This window comes from Grammomys surdaster, unplaced genomic scaffold (assembly GCF_004785775.1).
Source record: "Grammomys surdaster isolate TR1022 unplaced genomic scaffold, NIH_TR_1.0 371, whole genome shotgun sequence".
Lineage (NCBI taxonomy): Eukaryota > Metazoa > Chordata > Mammalia > Rodentia > Muridae > Grammomys > Grammomys surdaster.
Window position 1 is genome coordinate 6,484,891 of NW_021604790.1, and position 17,132 is coordinate 6,502,022.

Consider the following 17,132-nt stretch of genomic DNA (forward strand, 5'->3'; position numbering starts at 1 on the left):
TGCTATCACCCCCATTCTGTTCAAACCTCAGAAGAAAATGCCTGGTGGCTCTAAAGATCTCACAGTCGCTACAAGTCCACCCGTCTTCTCTTCACACAGGCAGCACTCTGGGGACTTCTTCCCAAAGTGGCTAAAGGTCAGAGAAGCAGGAGCTGAAAGCAGAGCCACGTTCTCCTGGAGGACGGCCTTCCCCTCTTTCCTAACCCAAATGGTACCATTCAATTTGGAAAAGAGTCCATTTTAGAAAAATGGACTTTTATGCTATTATTTCCAAGATGACAGGATGTACAAAAGGAGAAATTACAATCCGCTGAGAAAATTGCAAAATAATTTCTAACTCTATTTGCTGTAATTTGACAATTCTCTTAAAAGCTTAGAAAATGAATGATTTTGAGCTATCTCAAACTCGTTATCCTAACTGGAATCTATTTAGGTGACTAGTTAGCTCCCTTTCAAGTCACACAAAAGCACAGATAGCGCAGATACCCTTCCTAGTAAAGCATACAACAGTATGCCTATAAAGTCTAAGTCACTAAGTAAATAAAGAGTTTAGCCTCAAAATGCCTTCTGGATCTACTACAGCACACGTAAGATCTGGAGACCGGCACAGGCTGACACACACAGAGAATGAAGTGATGGGGGCCCACCTTCAACAGAGTCCAAGTCACAGACAGCAGGGGGTTGGTCTCATTGGTTTGATTTGCCAAGTTTTTGTTTCCCACCTGTCACTGTTTTCTTGAAAGTTCCCAGGGCGGGGGGAGGGGGGTGAGAGGGGAATGTGCCTAGTCACAGAGGCTCAGAAGAATGAAATGGGAAGTCTTAGTTCCAGAAGTTCTCTACACTGGAAGCAACTTGCTGAGACAGTAGAGGGGTCAGGGGCAGGGCTGGAAAGACGCCTCAGCTGTTAGAAGGGATCACTGTTCTTGCAGAGGACCCAGGTTCAATTCCTGGCACCCACATGGCAGTTTACAACTGTCTGTAACTTCCATTCTAGGGGAACCAGCACCCATTTCTGGTCTTCGTGGGCCAGACAGGGATGCAGTACATATACGTACGTTCAGGCAAAACACACATAATAAACCTTTTAAAGGAGAGGGAAAGGGGGGGAAACAAAAATATCACAGACAGAGAGCACTAGGTCGTTCACCATGCTGTGGTCACAGGACACAGCCTAACCATTTGACCTGCATATTTTGGTAGCCTCTCATTACAATAAGTTTGTGTTGTAGGAATGTAAGCCGACTGGATGAGAGGAAGGCGTCACACCAAGGAGAGCCAGCTGAAGGCTTAGAGCACAGCAGGAAGTCATCTGCACCTGGACAATTAAGGCCCAAGCCCTGACTCCCTCTGTACTTAAAATCCACAGCGCTGGCTCTTCATCAATTTTAGATGAATCTCACGGTAGGTTCTCTGTAATTACCAACAGCTTGCATTACCAGCTCACGAGACGGCTCTATCAATAAAGAGATCCAGTTTCTTAACTGACGCCTCCCAGATATTATGCCCACCTTTGGGTGCAGGCTAAGGACTCCTCGGAAGTAGAAGAAAAGAACATTTTTTCCCTTTAAGAGCCATATTTCGACTCGCCAGGGCACTAGGGGAGAAAACATAAGTGGCAAAAGCAGATGATCTGGGGATGAAGGAGGTTAGTCTGGATGACAGGGCCTTGCTGCAACACTGCCACCTACTAACAGCTTTAGCACATATCATGCATGATGCCCTAGAAGAACAGTCTTTCTGACGGCAACGGTTTCTGTCTTTACTGTCTCACTGTCTCTGGCAACACTGGAGGAGGAGAGTAAGGCCCAAGCATATGTCCGTGAGCAGAGCTCACCATCACACAGCACAGCTGTACAAGGATGAGTCCGAGGCCAGCTGGGGCTGCCACAGTGGGCGGCAGGACTGGGAGCAGGGAAGGGCAAGCTGAGGCCCCAGGGTATCTCAGGGAGGACCAGGGGCCACTGGCCAGAGCCAGGCCATGAGGAGCATCAGGCTTCCTGGTCCTCCTTAACTCAGGCAAGAATTAACTACACCTAACAGAAGAGCAGTGCACAGCACGATTTAGAAAGAACAAAGACAAACAGTAAAGCAGAGAGGAAGACGAGAAAGAAAGAGAGAAACATAGAGAAGCCCGTGAGAGAGACAACCAGGTACCTGTCAAAAGAAACTAAGGAATCCAGAGGGAGAAGGGGGTGGGGGGCTCGGAGTTCACAGGACATTTTCTCTACAAAGGCTTTAGGATTTGAGGGGGCCAGCAGCCAGGAAAGAGACATTTTGGTGTGTGAGGCCAACCTGGGATGAAGCTTGGGGACTCGAGCACCTAGTCTCTCTCTCCCTTGCTGGGAGCTGGTCACTCCAGCTCACTTCAGAGCTGAGAACATGAGATCTCATAGCTGGTGCTGCTCAAGTGTGAGCCCTATGATAAACATTACAGAATCCCACCACGTGTGCGCGCACACAATCATCTACTCCTGGAAAGACACACTTCTCCTCTAAAGTTAAAAACACCCATGTGTCTAGCTAGTGCATGCCTTTAATCTTGGTACTTGGGAGGCAGAAGCAGGTGAATCTTGTTAGTTCAAGGCCAGCCTGGTCTACATAGTGAATTCCAGGACAGCCAGGCCTATATAGTGCCCATCCCACCCCCCAAAAAAAATTGATGTAAAGAATTCATTACATGTTTTTTGTTGCTGTTGTTTGTTTGTTTGTTTGTTTGAGATTGAGTCTCACTCTGTAGCCCCAGTTGGCCTGGAATTCATGTAGATCAGGCTGGCCTTCAACCTGCTTCTGCCTCCCAAGTCATTACATATGTTTGACTAACATAGGTAAGTAAAGCTTTGATGGCGTCCCTTCATGTAGTGGTTTTGTAGTCCTAGAAATTTGGCCAAGACACGAGGTGCTGGGTGAAGCCCCATACCCCCAGAAGAGGATACCCAAGCCCAGACAAGAAAACAGTTCATTATTTCCTAAACATAAAAAGAAGTAACAAAAATACTGAAAAACAAATTGAAAATCTGAAACATACATAAGTATTTTCTTAAATTTAAAAATAGAGGGAGCCGGGCAGTAGTGGCGCACGCCTTTAATCCCAGCACTTGGGAGGCAGAGGCAGATTTCTGAGTTCGAGGCCAGCCTGGTCTACAGAGTGAGTTCCACAGGACAGTCAAGGCTACACAGAGAAATCCTGTCTTGAAAAACAAAAACAAAACAAATTTAAAAATAGAGGGAAAGAGAAAATGGAGGGAAACTGCTATATTGATTTATAAGCTATTAGTTTGGGAGAAAATAATCTAATTAACCATTTTATAATTAAGAACTTATCAGGCTTAGTGCTATCCGAGGTATTGAAACACTTGCTCTAAGATTCTTCAAAGGCACCTAAACCTCAACTCTTGGAAGGCAGAGGCAGGAGGAACCGGAGTTCAAGGTCTTTCCAGAGTACATGACTGCAGAAGTTGCCAAAAGGCTAGAGCTGCTGTGGTGGCCAAGCCATCAAGGCACTGCATTCAGAAAACCGGAGGCTGACACCTATGACATTCTGGCCCTGCCCAGTCAGTTCCTCAGCATAGCTACTATCTCTGTGAGCTGTCATCTGTCAGTCCTCCTGGGACTGCTGGATAAACAGCCCACCTAACTCAAGGCCAGGACAATCTGTTCTAAGCCCCTTAACAAGCCTCAAAGAACCAGGCTGAAGTTATACCAGTAGCTACATACTAGATGATGTTCCTTTCCTTTCTTTCTTTTTTATTTTTTGGTATACAGGGATTCACTACGTAGCCTAGACTGGCCTCAAACTTGCAGCAATCCTTCTGCCTCAATCTCTCTAGTGCTGAGATTACAGTCATAAACCATCAACTCTAGAGCCAGTTTCTGGTTCCTTGCACATCTGTCAGGATGCTTCTGTCCCTCTGAACAGCATTCTTTGGAAGAGGTTGACACTACCCTGAGAGGCAAAAGTAAAGACTAAAGGCCTAGCCTGAGGTACCTGTTACCTGCTACAGACTACTTTAAGACTAGGAAATGGGACCTTCTGGTTCTTACTTTAAATACCAACTTAAGCATTTGTATAAATGAGCTCCTACAGGTGGAACATGACACTAAAGATACATGGTCTCTCCTTAGCTTGCCACAAAAATACCCATCTCACTCAGCGTTACCTGATCCATACAATGCCTGCTGTGTTCACTCTCAGGAGTGCCAGGCTGGAGCACCCCTCTATAGCACCAAGGGAGGAAGCCCACCCAGAAGAGGAAGCTGGAGCCAGTGTCAACTGCAGATACCACGTGCTTCTAGCCTACAGGAGCTAGGCTCAGAAATAGTTAAAACTGCAGTCTCTCCAGTATCCCATCAAAGCTATAGATCAAACCAGAAAACGTTCAGAAATGTGTTTTCTAGCATTATAAACTCATTCAGGCCATCCTTTGGAGGGGCCTCTTGACTATCGCCCCAGGAAATTCTCAGCCTTGGACTTACAACACCTGCTGCCAAAACACCTCTGCTGCCTAACACAGAAGTTGTGTGATGTGGGTTCTTTTCTTCTCAGAGATTTTTGGGACCACAAATCAGATCTCCCAAAATAAAATTCACTTCAGGCTATGAAGCCTCCTAGAGCCAGGTCCTCCATCACAGTCAAGCCTGGAAACAAAAGCCAAGTTGAACAAATGAGTTTGGTCTCTGGCTCAGAGCATGATCAATAGTCATTTCTGCTGGGAGTTTTAGCCTTTAAAAAAAAAAAAATGAATGTCCCTGCTTTACTACTGACCTTCCCATTAGGATCGAACCCAACCCCCCCATCCCTGTGGGCCTCCGTCCTACCCTGGGAAATTAAACCAAAGCAACTCCTTTCCCCTGGGCTCACCACTGCCCTGACTTGTTTTCCACCTCAGTGTCACCTCTGACCTGCACTGGGGCAGCGGCTCGATTCCCCCTGAGGACAGTACCTCCAGGTTCACACAGCAGCTGCTGGAGTTTCTGAACTCTGGACAGCATGAGGTGAATGGAAGCCCAGAGGACACATCACAATAGTCCGTGATGGGTGGGTGCTGACCAACGCCTCTCCTGTCTGCCTGGTGCATGCCAATGGATGTGGAGGACTGGCAGCTGGGCGCTCTGAGGTTCACCTGGATCAGGTGCGATGGTACAGTGTGTGCTCATGAGTACTAGGCCCTGCATTCAATCCCCAGTACACTCCCCCTAAGGGAGTCACTGTTGTGGAATGATATCCATGAAGTCATCCCGAACAAGCATCTGGACACTGGTAACACCAGGGAGGCTCCTGGCTCCAGAAGGGAAGCATTGTCACCTTTTTAACTCTAAGGAAACAATAACGTGGAAACACTCAGCTGATGACTTGAGGGGTAGAGCCAGCCTGCATGAACATTGTTCATTCCTGGACACTGCAGCTGACCCTCTAGACAGCTTTTACCTCAGCCACTGTCAACCGGCTTTTTCCTACTTAGCACCATTAAGTGCAATACAAACACAGGAGCACACACACTTCCAGCTTTTTTTTCTATTTGGTTCTATTAAGCACAGCGTCACTCCCTTTCTCTCTCCCTCCCTCCTTCCTCCTTCCTTCCCTCTTCCCTACCAGCTCTCCATGAGGAGTTCCTACATGATCTACCTACACAAACATCCGAATGCTTAATTACACCTGCCAGAGGGCCTGTTTTAAAATCTGCCTGTTGCTGCTTACGTCTGCAGACTGAGTCTCACTAGGATATTACCTGTTCTCCTCCTGCGCTTTCATTGAACTCAAGTGCTTTCTGGTTCCACCATCAGGCCCCACAGAGTGAATCTCACAGAGGGGTTTTCCTTGAGAGTCATATGACCCCTCCCGTGCTAACTGCCAATCCCCATTCTTTGTGCTGCAGGGTTTCCAGTGCAAAGCAGCCTTCCTCCATGAGCTGCTCGACCTCAGAGCAGTCTGTAGACACCTGAGCCCTTCTCTCAGTGCCATCTTCCAGTTAAAAGTTCCTTCCTGGTCACCACTGCCGTACAAAGACACACACCAAGTCCCACAGGCCCCCTTCTTGTCTGTGTCTACACTTTTCCTCTATTCTCTTCTGTGTCCTTAAAATCCACAGCTGGAGGTCATCTTAACCAGACTTGCAAGACTCCCAGAAAACACAGGTTGTGAGCTTCATGATACCGCCTCTCCTCTTGGGCCAGGCGATATCTCAGAGGGTCCACCTCATATCCAATCCTTGTAACCGGCAGACCAATGTCTCTTAAGTCTGGGACAAAGGACTAGATAGAGTTTCCTCTAAACCTAGCCAGTAGCTCCCCATGTACTTCAGACACTCCCTGCCTCTCCATCTCCTGTTCTCTGCCCTAATATTATTCAGGCTCTTCAATAAGAAGGGAAGGAGGGGAAAGCAGCTGTTTATTAAAAATCTGGAATAACAACCTGTGACAATCATTATGAAAAGGGTAAGAACAGAAAGAGGAATATGAGCGAGGTGTTAGGTTCCCTGAGGACAACCTGGTTTCTGAACATCCAGAACTGGAAAAGTGTCAGCACACCTAAGTAATACAAGAGGGCCAGACCCCCTGCTGATGAGGGCAGAGGGCTAAACCTCCTGCTACAAGTCTTTCAGGGTTGCCCAGAGACATCACATGATCGTGTCGGGATTTTACCTTTTTTCCTCCTCCTCGTCATCTTCCTCCTTCTTCTTCTCTCTCTCTTTTTTTTTTTTTTTTTTTTTTTGGCTTTTCAAGACAGAGTTTCTCTGTGTAGCCTGGAACTCACTCTATAGATCAGGCTGGCCTCAAAATCCCAGAGATTTGCCTGCTTCTGCCTCCTGAGTGTTGAGATTAAAAGTGTGTGCCATCCACCCAGCAGGATTTTTTTTTTTACATTTTTATCTATTTAAATAAATAATAGGCCGGGCAGTGGTGGCTCAAGCCTTTAATCCCAGCACTCAGGCGGCAAAGGGATGCAGATCTCTGAGTTCCAGGCCAGCCTGGTCTACAGAGTGAGTTCCAGGACAGCCAGGGCTACACAAAGAAACCCTGTCTCACAAAACCAATAAATAAATAAATAAATAAATAAATAAATAAATAGAATTTATTACATTTTTATCTATTTATTGTGTGGAGGTGCTCAGAGGACAACTTACGGGGGTTGGCTCCTTTCCTTTCACCTTGTCTGAAGCCCAGGGATCAAAGTTAGCTCATCAGACTTGGTTACCTGCTGAGCTATTCCAGGGGCCTAAGTGTTTGGCTTTTTTTTTTTTTTTTTGGTTTGGTTTTTCGAGACAGGGTTTCTCTGTGTAGCCCTGGCTGTCCTGGAACTCACTCTGTAGACCAGGCTAGCCTCGAACTCTCGAACTCAGAAATCCGCCTGCCTCTGCCTCCCAAGTGCTGGAATTAAAGGCGTGCATCACCACCGCCCGGCATTTTTTTTTTAAAAGAGATTATTCTGCTGTTTTAATAAGCAGATTGGAAAGGAGGAGTGAGCAGGAGAGGTAGGCAGTCAGTGCAGAGCCCAAGAGATGCCATCAGCACACAGCAAGGGAGTGGCAAAGAAAGAGCAGAGAGGTGAGAGCCCAGCTTGTCTCCATGAGTAGAAATGTCAACAGCCTCCAGGAGCAAGCCAACTTCACAAACCCTGCGGCTCATTAGTTCACTCCCTTGGCACCTGCTTTTCAGAATTTTTACATAAATTGAAGGCCAGTCTCCCAGTCACTGAAACTGCCATCAGTGTTAGATGTTATCTTAGTATGCCCTGGGGATAAAGAACTGCCCCAGATGCCCTGTGCCCTCCACAACCTCTGTTGCCTTGGAACAGCCTCTAAATCCTTTACAGTAATGTACACAGCTCCCAGAGCTGGGGTCAGCCTGCCTTCTGTAGCCTTCAGAAGCCTTCCCTAGCCTCTTTGCTTTTCAGTGCACAGTGAACAAGCAACTCAGGGGTTCAGGGAACCCTAGGTTCAGGAGACACCACAGCATCAAATCCAGTTTTTCAGAGTCTCTGAGGCCAGCTCTAGACCCTAAGCCCACCGGTGTTGTCCCTTCCATACAGACTCTGTCTGTATCAAAGAACTGAGCTTGGGAAACACCCTAATGTGTGCGCTTACACTTGAATTAGTCGAGGCTGGAGAGATGATGGCTCGGCTGTTAAAGGCTGGGCTCCTGAGCAAAGGTAAAAATTAGTTGAGCTGGGTTCTAACTGGTGGTTCCTGGTTTGGGTTTTTCTGTGGTACTGAGAATTTAACTCCCATCCCTACACATGCTAGGCAAGCACCCTACTTGAGTTACGTTTCCTGCTGAGACTGGGTCTTGCACTGTCTAAGATGACCATGTGGAACTATCTCAACTAAAAGTACTTAAATTTCATAAACTGAAGCAGTTTCTCAGGGGCATCACCACCTTCCAAATGGCAGGTGGCGGCCATTAGAGAACCCAGTTCTAGAACATGTCTAGCTTTACAGGAAGATCTGTTGGACAGGGCCCAAGGGGCACTGCTACAGAGTTGTTTCCCTAACCAACTTGAATTGTCTCTTTACAAACAAACAAAAGCCGGGCAGTGGTGGCGCACGCCTGTAATCCCAGCACTTGGGAGGCAGAGGCAGGTGGATTTCTGAGTTCGAGGCCAGCCTGGTCTACAGAGTGAGTTCCAGGACAGCCAGAGCTACACAGAGAAACCCTGTCTCAAAAAAACAAACAAAAACAAAAAACAAACAAACAAAAAGTTTACCATATAGAACTCAGTATGTGGACCAGGGTGGCCTCAAGCTCAGAGATCCCTCTGCCTCTGCCTCCTGAGTGCTGCGATTATAGACATGCACCCTCCCTCCCCCAGTCTACTCTCTGTGCTGCGATTACAGGCATATGTGCATGCGCACACACACCACATCTACTCTCTCTCCTTAGTTTTAAGGTTTCATGTATTTATATTTTATGTATACGAGTGTTTTGCTTGCATGTGTACACACCATGTGCATGCCTAGTACTGCCAGATGCTAGCAGAGGATTTGGGGTGCTCTGGAAGTGGAGTTACAAGCAGTTGTAAGCCATCATGGGGGTGCTGGGAACCGAACCCAGGTCCTCAACAACAACAGCTGCCCTTAACCACTGAGCCACCCCGCCAGCCCATCACATCTCATCACAGTCAAGGCTATAAAGATTTCCAAGGAAAAGAAAAGAAAAGAAAAAAGAAAAAAAAAAAAGATTTCCATGAGTTCCCATTTTGGATTAGGACTTTCAACACCAAGCATGTAGGACGTTTCTTCTCTCTGATCACACCTAGCACATGAGTGTTTAGTTCAAAGATACACATGCAGTTTCTCTTTGGAAAGCCCACCAATACGTATCAGCAAGAAGCCATCTGAGAAAGAGTTGAGCAAAATTCAGCAAGCATGAAAGGCAGCACATGCCTCTGGTCCCAACAGCTGGGAGGTGAGGCAGAAGGAGCAGAAGCTCATGACCTGTCCAGCTATATAAAGAATTCAAGGCAGCCTGTGATGCTTAATTGGCCATAGTTAACACTTTCTAGGAAATCATAAACTACTGTATGGTTGGGTTTGCAGCATTTTATTACTGACCATACCAAACAAAGAAGCAAAGCAGTGGGCTTTCATGATACCAGAATATAGCTGTCCCTACAAATACCAAAATACAACAGTGAGTTGGGCGGTGGTGACTCATGCCTTTCACACCAACACTTAGGAGGCAGAGGCAGGCTGATCTCCTGGCTGGAGGCCACCCTGGTCTACATAGTGATATTTCGGGACAGCTAAGGCTACACAGAGAAACTTTATCTCAGAAAAAAGAAAAAAAAAAAAAAGACAAACAGAAACACCAAAACCTGTTAGAGAAGGGGATCAGTAAACTACTGCATACAGCAATATCCGATCACCTGGGAATAAAGCCGCTGCTTTATGATGCTGACAAAGGAGGAACAAACAAACGAACAACTTCCCACATCCAAATACTAAAGCAGACACTAGGCCAGAAGGCTCAGTGGGCAACAGTGCTTGCTGCCCAGTCTGGTGACCAATCTCCAGGTGCCAAACTCCAGGACCCACAGAGTGAGAAAGGAGAACCGACTCCCAGTAGTTGTCTTCTGACCTCCACAGGTGAGCATGCTTGGGAAACATGCAGTGCATGTTACATACATACATACATACATACATACACACACACACACACACATACAAATTAATAAATGTAATTCAATTTTTTTAATCAGACAACAGTGACAGCTTCCAGTCCAGTTGTCTGTGCACAGAGTGCTAGGACTCCTGCAGACAGGGCCAGCTCTCCCCAGAAGCAGGTGCACTGCAGAAAGCCACAGAGCTGCCTGAGAAAGCCTCTGAAGACCTGCACAGCAGCTATCCACTTTGTACCTGTGCCCGGTCTGGGTCAGGTTTCCCACTGCTGAGTCAGAAAACCCTATTCTCTTTCTGTTCATGCCAGGAACAGCCCTCAGAGTTTACTCAATCCTCAGAGCACAGGAGGCCCAGGAGGTTAAGAAACTTCCCAAGGCCTCCTAAGCACTGCCTGGCTCCTGAGGGCACCTGTCCTCTGCCCCAAGCCAGGTACATACGCAGGCTGCACTGTCTGCTCTTCTGTCTCTCTCTGCCCCTTGGTCAGCAGTCACCAATCACCTGCCCACCTCTCTCCCTCTCCTGAGATTCTCTTCTCTTTCCCAGTTCCTTGTTCTCTCCTTCGGAGCGATTTCATATTCTCTACCATTTTGTATGTACAGCCTGTACAGCACATCTGTTGGCTTGTCTATTGTCTAGACTACATATGGTGCCGTGGGCAGGTGGAGCCCACATCTGTTTTACTCCTCATTAGATTGCCAATGCCAAGCACAGTGCTTGAGACCAGGGAAAATTCAAATGCTTGGTGACTGAAAACCACTGTTCAGCCGGTCCATTCAATAGGCTATTTCTTAACTTGTCTATTTTAAACCCCAGATAATAAGTATTAACAGTTTTAGGAATACTGCTTAAAAGACAACACTGGGTGTAAGAAAGGACTAAGATTTGGATAAAAGTGAGCCAGCTTAGGCAAGCTTTACACAGCAAAGGAAATGTATATTCTGATTCTGACTGGCTACTTATGTATACCAACAGCAGTGTTTGATCTCGAATCCTAAGTAAACTTAGGACTGAAGAGAGCTCCTCGCCCCATGCAATCCTCAACTGTTAGAGTAAGCTATTGAGGTGCTCACTGTCTCAGTTCAATAATCTCCTCAGGAGAAAGTGCTTAGAACCAATGATCCAGGCAAATCCAACAGACAAAGGTTTCTTCAAAGCCCACCTGGGTCTCCCATCCTGAGAGATTCCTCAGGAGAGGTCAAGTTCATCTCTCAATAGTCCCATTTATGCTCACAGTGATCTGCCAACGGCTTTGTTCACCAAAAGAAAACCCTTCCTTTCAAGGACCTAACTCTCCCCTCACTCCGGTAGGAGTTACTCTTTAGGCTTAACCCACCTACCCCAATTCACTCACTGCTGAACAGGTACAGGCTGGAAAGCTGACCTCAGAGCAGAGGACTCTTCCCTTTTAACCTGGGAAAGCCCCCAGAGCTCGTGGCTTGAAAGGGTTCCAGAAGGAGTGAGACTTTCATGACCGTACCACAGAATTTATGCTGGGGGCAGCAGAAGCCTGAGCTCTGACCTTGTCCTGGGATCCTGGCTTCATTCTTTAACCTCTTACAACTTCAGCCTTCTCATCTTAAAATAAGATTCATTTAGCCGGGCGGTGGTGGCTCACGCCTTTAATCCCAGCACTTGGGAGGCAGAGGCAGGCGGATTTCTGAGTTCAAGGCCAGCCTGGTCTACAGAGTGAGTTCCAGGACAGCCCGGACTATAAAGAGAAACCCTGTCTCGAAAAACCAAAAAAAAAAAAAAGATTCATTGCCAAGTGTGGTGGTGCACACCTTTAATTCCAGCACTATGGGGGCAGAGGCAGGAGTACTCTGAGTTCAAGGACAGCCAAGACCACCACATAAAGAAACCCTGTCTCAGGATAGAGAGATGGCTCAGAGGTTTACTGCTCTTTCAGTGGTCCTGAGTTCAATTCCCAGCAACCACCCGGTGTCTCACAACCATCTAAAATGAGATCTGGTGCCCTCTTCCAATCTGCAGCACACATGTAAGGAGAACACTGTATATATATTTAAAAAAAAAAAAAAAGAAAGAAAGAAAAAAAACTCTGCCTCATCGTCCCCACAAAAAACCCAAAACAGATAAAACAAAAAAATAATTTTCTGATGTTTGAACTAGGTAAAGTTTATACCACAGCACACAGCGATTCTGCATAAATAATAACCAGTCTATTCTTATGGATTGTTAATTGTTTTCTACTTTTCTTTTTGAAACCAGATCTCACTATGGAGCCTGGCTATACCAGAACTTGCTATGTAGACCAGGCTGGCCTCAAACTCAGAGACATCTGCTAGCCTCTTCCTCCCAAGTGCTACTTTTAAAAACATTGTCACAAACATCCAAGTAAGACTCTGAAAGTCTTGAATGAAACTCTCAAATGACAGGAAGAGCATGTAACCCCAGCTACTCTAGAAACAAAAGCAAAATCAAGGCCAGACTGGGCCACAATACAAAACCTTGTCTCCAAAATACTAAAAAGTCCTGTCTAAAGTAATTCCTTTCAACCACTGAGTATCTCAGATCCTTGGGCCCCTAGGCTCAGATACTCTGAGACTGTGTTAGGCATGGAAGCAAGGGGACATGTAAATAAATAAATAAATCCTCAGGGTAGAGGGTTAGCTTAGTAGTTAGAGCTGGGTTCAATTCCTAGCACCCACATGGAGACTACCCACCTCTTCAGGTTCCAGGCATGCATGTAGTACACTGGCATACATGCAGGCAAAACACTACACACATAAAATAATAGAATGAATTTTTAAAAAAGGAAGTTCTCAATTTGTAAGAGACTGAGGGTCCGGAGTGTAAAGATGTCCCAGGAACCCAGGGATCACAGGTGACATCATCAGGCCTGCCAGGCTCTAGTTCAGGGCTCTGTTCATCTCATGCAGTACCATGAGGCACTGTAAGGAGTTTCAAAAGGAACAACACGCAATCTTAAATATAACCCTGAGTCACTTTAAAATCCGTATGTAAGTATACATCAGTATGGGGCTCCAGTCTTTTTAAATCAATCTCTATTTTTAACTGGAGGATTTAAAGGTGACAAAAACAACCTTAGTGAACAGCCAGGACAAAGGGAGCCGACTGCCCATGGCTCATTAGCCTCCTGAAGGTAATGCTTCTCATGGGGACAGCAGTCAGCTAAAGATCTACTGACAGATCCAGGCAAACTGGAAACCACTCCTCCAGCCCAGGATCCCAGGCCACGGACAATCACCAGGGCTCTGAGTGGCGAAACTTACTGGATGCTCAAGGCACCACCAGTTAACTGTTCACTCTGCCATTTGACAGCATCAAGTGGTATGGGGGATCATTGTATGCCAGGCCCCAGTGAGCTCATTAACCCTCCTCAATGACTTCATATAACCCTCTTCATAACTACCTATAAATAATCAACTACCACTGTCCATCTAAGCTAAGGCCACTGACTATATTTTACACACCTAAAAAGATCACATGTGCCACTGTAAGGTTCTGTAAGTCTTGGCTCTTGTTATGAACCTACCATGATACAGATGGCACTGTCTTGGTGTTACTATGCCATAAATACTGACACTCTCCAGGTGATGAGACTGAGGTACACAAAGACAGCAATTTCCCCAAGGTCACAGAACTGGTGAGCAGACACACTGGGATGCAGTCCTAGAAAGCTGGATCACTTCTCCCCTAGAGTTCCTAAGGATCTAAGGAGCCCCCTGTCGCCCCCAAATTCCACCAGGCAGAGGCAGGACACCGGACGCTGACTGGTCACCGACACAGCACAGCAGCTCATTAGCCAGAGCCAAGCCTGACCTGTCATTCAGACACTGTCCCGTGTTAACTCTTATAATCTCCACTCGGCTCCAGGAAAGGCGGTACGGCATGGTACAATGGGAAAAGCACATCTTGGGATCAAACAGTCAGAGGTCCAGCTCTGTGTCCAGTGAGCTTGTCATCCTGGTTAAGTCATGAGACAATCCTGAGCCCCTTTCCTCCTCCATAAAAGCAGGCTATCATCCTACCCTGAGAGACTGCTGCAGGACCAGTCTGTGCACAAAAGATGGGATGTGCCCCACGGCAGAGCTATGACTTGAAAACTCACCTTTATTCGGTAGTGGCACACGACTTTAACCCCAGCACTTGGGAGGCAGGAGCAGGTGGATCTCTGAGTTGAAGGCCAACCTGGTCTACAGAGAGAGTTCCAGAGAAACCCTGTCTCAAAAAATAAAGACAAAACAAAACTCCCACCAGTTCCAGTCAGCTTCTGCTTTGGGATAGAATCAAAGAACTCAACACCCTTGTAACCTAAACAATCCCTAAGTGGGACCCTGGGAGATATTAAGGGTCAAACAGGAGAGAGAATTCCTCGAGAGAGAGAAAAGGAAGGAAGAAAAACTAGAGGCACCTAGAAGTCAAGGACAGCATCTTGTTATGATCTTCCTAAATTGTGAATTAATGGACTTGTAAGAAAAAGGGAAAGAAAGACGCCTAACATCAAGACACTGGCCAACGAACATAAAGATGAATATAATTTCATATTGAACCTGACAACACAGAAACTGGTCTTTGAAGATTCAGCTTGCAATCAAAGTAATCTGAGGTAGAAAGATTTCTCCCTCTCTGTTTTTATTAAGTAACATTCTGTGTGTTTCTTCTTATGTCAAGAGCCTCAGGAAACGAGTGTTTTTGACTTTGATGGACTCCTTCCTCCTCCCTCCACCTCTGCCACATCCACAAAGCCCAGGAGATGCTAGCACATCACAGACTCTCAATAAAAAGTTATCAAATAAGTATTTTTTGACTCTAGGCAATGTCTTTGTTCATAACGTCCTACAGTTATTCTATATAAAAGTGTGATCACGCTGGGGAGGTGGTAGAGGGCTTGCCTACCACACATGAAGCCCTACCTTTGATTCCTACACCATGCAAACCTGGTGTGTCGGTGCAGGCTAGAAACCCCAGCACTCAGGAATTGGTGGCAGAAGAATCAGAGATTCAATGTCAACCTCAGCTAGGAACAAGTTTAAAGCCAGCCTGGAATATGAGAGACCTTTTCTCAAAACACACACACACACACACACACACACACACACACGGTCTAACCTTTGCTGCCTTTCCTAGAAGCAGTCTAAGAATGTAATCTCTAATAACAGGAGTTATTAGGCTATAGCCCTCACTACTCACCACTCAGCCCAAACGGCTCTTTTAACTGCCCCTCCTCATCTGTCCTTACCACCTGTCAGTGAACTTCATCACCTCCACGCTCTGATATGAATCTCCTTGTCCCAGAAGAAACACGTGCAAGGATGTGCAGTCCCCAGAGCCCTCCTCTACCCCTCTCCAAGCCTTCATGTCCACTCCCAGGAAGCTCAGGGAGCAAAGATCAGCAAAACTCTGGCTCTTTCCTCTTAGCCTCAAGCCATTTATCTATTTAGAAGACTCTGAAAAGGTACTGAAAGGGTTTAAGGGTTGGGAAAAGCTAACAGAAATGGCATTTACCATTGGTCAATACAAGATACACTTTCCTGCAAGTCACCCCAATCCAAAACGCACACCTAGACCTTCAAACTCCCTTCCCCAAGGGCCAAAGACCACTTGTCCCTCTGTTTCCCTTGTTATTTTCCACATACAAGTCACTTTCTCTTTGGGTTTAATCTAGCTCCCGAAAAGACTATCCCTCTCAATTGAGCACACAGCAATGGTGTCAAGGCACTTGGACCTCACACGGGAACAGGGCACAACCTGTGTCCTCAGGGATCTCACACTTTTCCTTCAACTCTTAAAAAAGTATGTCCTCCTTACACAGTATCTATGAAACCTAATGCCAATGTGTTTCTTAGCTCTAGAAAAAAAGAGCGAGGGTGTTTAACAGACTTTGCCCTTAAATTTGATGCCGTGTAACCATAACAACTGATGGTTTAGGTAACCATCAACCCACTGAGGGGCTAAGTTTTCCAAAATTCGTTTTTCAGTGGGGGGAAAACTCCCTTGCACCAACTCCCGCGCGCAGAGTCGGCACTCCGGAGTGGCATGTGGTGCAATGGAGCTGGCGGTTCCCGTCCCCGCGTCGGTCCCCGGGTCTCCGCTACCGTCATCTCTGTGCTCCCAGCGGGGCAGCTAGCGTTAGGCCTCAGCCCAATGTCACTTGTTAACCTTCCGATCTCCCCGGTTTTTGGTGTGCCGTCGCCTCCCTTTTAAAGCAAACAAATCACCCCTCGGTTCACGGTGTCCACCAGGAGTTGTAGAAGAACAAGCGAGACGCCGACACCCACTGACAGATTCGCGCAAAAGTAACCGCGCTCCTCCATTCCCAAGCTTCTCCCACGGTGGCCCAGGGGGCGGCGGGCAGCCGGGGCTCCACGCACAGAGGTGACAAGTGTTTTCCTTTAGCGAGCGTGTGGATGCTGCTTCCCAGAACCTACACCGAGCCGCGGACCCCAGGCTGGGACCAGCTGGCTTGCACCTCCCGCCCCAGGGCGACTCCGCCCCGCCCGGCCCCCGAGCAGCGAAGGTCTCTCTCCCGGGGCCACCCGTGCCGGCGTCCCGAGCCCTGGCAGTGTGGAAGTGGCTGTACCGAGCCCCGCTGCGCCAACGGCTGCGGGAGCTGCCGGTGCCCCGGAGCCGGGCCACCCAGCCCGGGCCTGCTCCGCCCGACGTTCCCTGCGTCGCCCCACCTGGCCCCGAGCGCGCTCACCCCGGATCCGCTGGCTGCCTCATCCTACTGCGCCGGCGCCTGTACTCTGCGGCCGCCGCGGCTCCGGCTCCAGCTCCAGCTCCGGCTCTGGCTGGGGCCGCCGTGCTGCTGCCCGCCCGCCCCCGGGCACCGGCCGCCCCGCCCCGCCGGCGGACCCGCCCCGCGGCCGCGGCCCCCACCGCCCAACCAGGCGGAGGGGGCGGAGCCAGCCGCGCACCAGACATGGCCAATCCAGCCAGTGCCGCACGCCCGCGAGAGGCCTCGGGGATCGGCCGGTGATTGGTCAGGGCTGTTAAAGGGGCTGCGGCGCTGCGGACTGGAAAGAAGGGGCGGCT

At 47.8% G+C, this 17,132-nt stretch overlaps 1 protein-coding gene across 2 annotated transcripts in view; it reads right to left on the reverse strand.

The window, feature by feature from the left end:
* The window catches only part of Tex2 (testis expressed 2), a 109,738-nt gene extending 92,844 nt beyond the window's left edge, over positions 1-16,894 (reverse strand). For both annotated transcript variants that reach the window (XM_028780617.1, XM_028780616.1), the window contains exon 1: positions 16,798-16,894. The gene's annotated coding sequence lies outside the window, so the exon portion shown is untranslated. The remainder of the gene's footprint in view (positions 1-16,797) is intronic.
* Between the last annotated feature and the right edge of the window lie 238 nt (positions 16,895-17,132).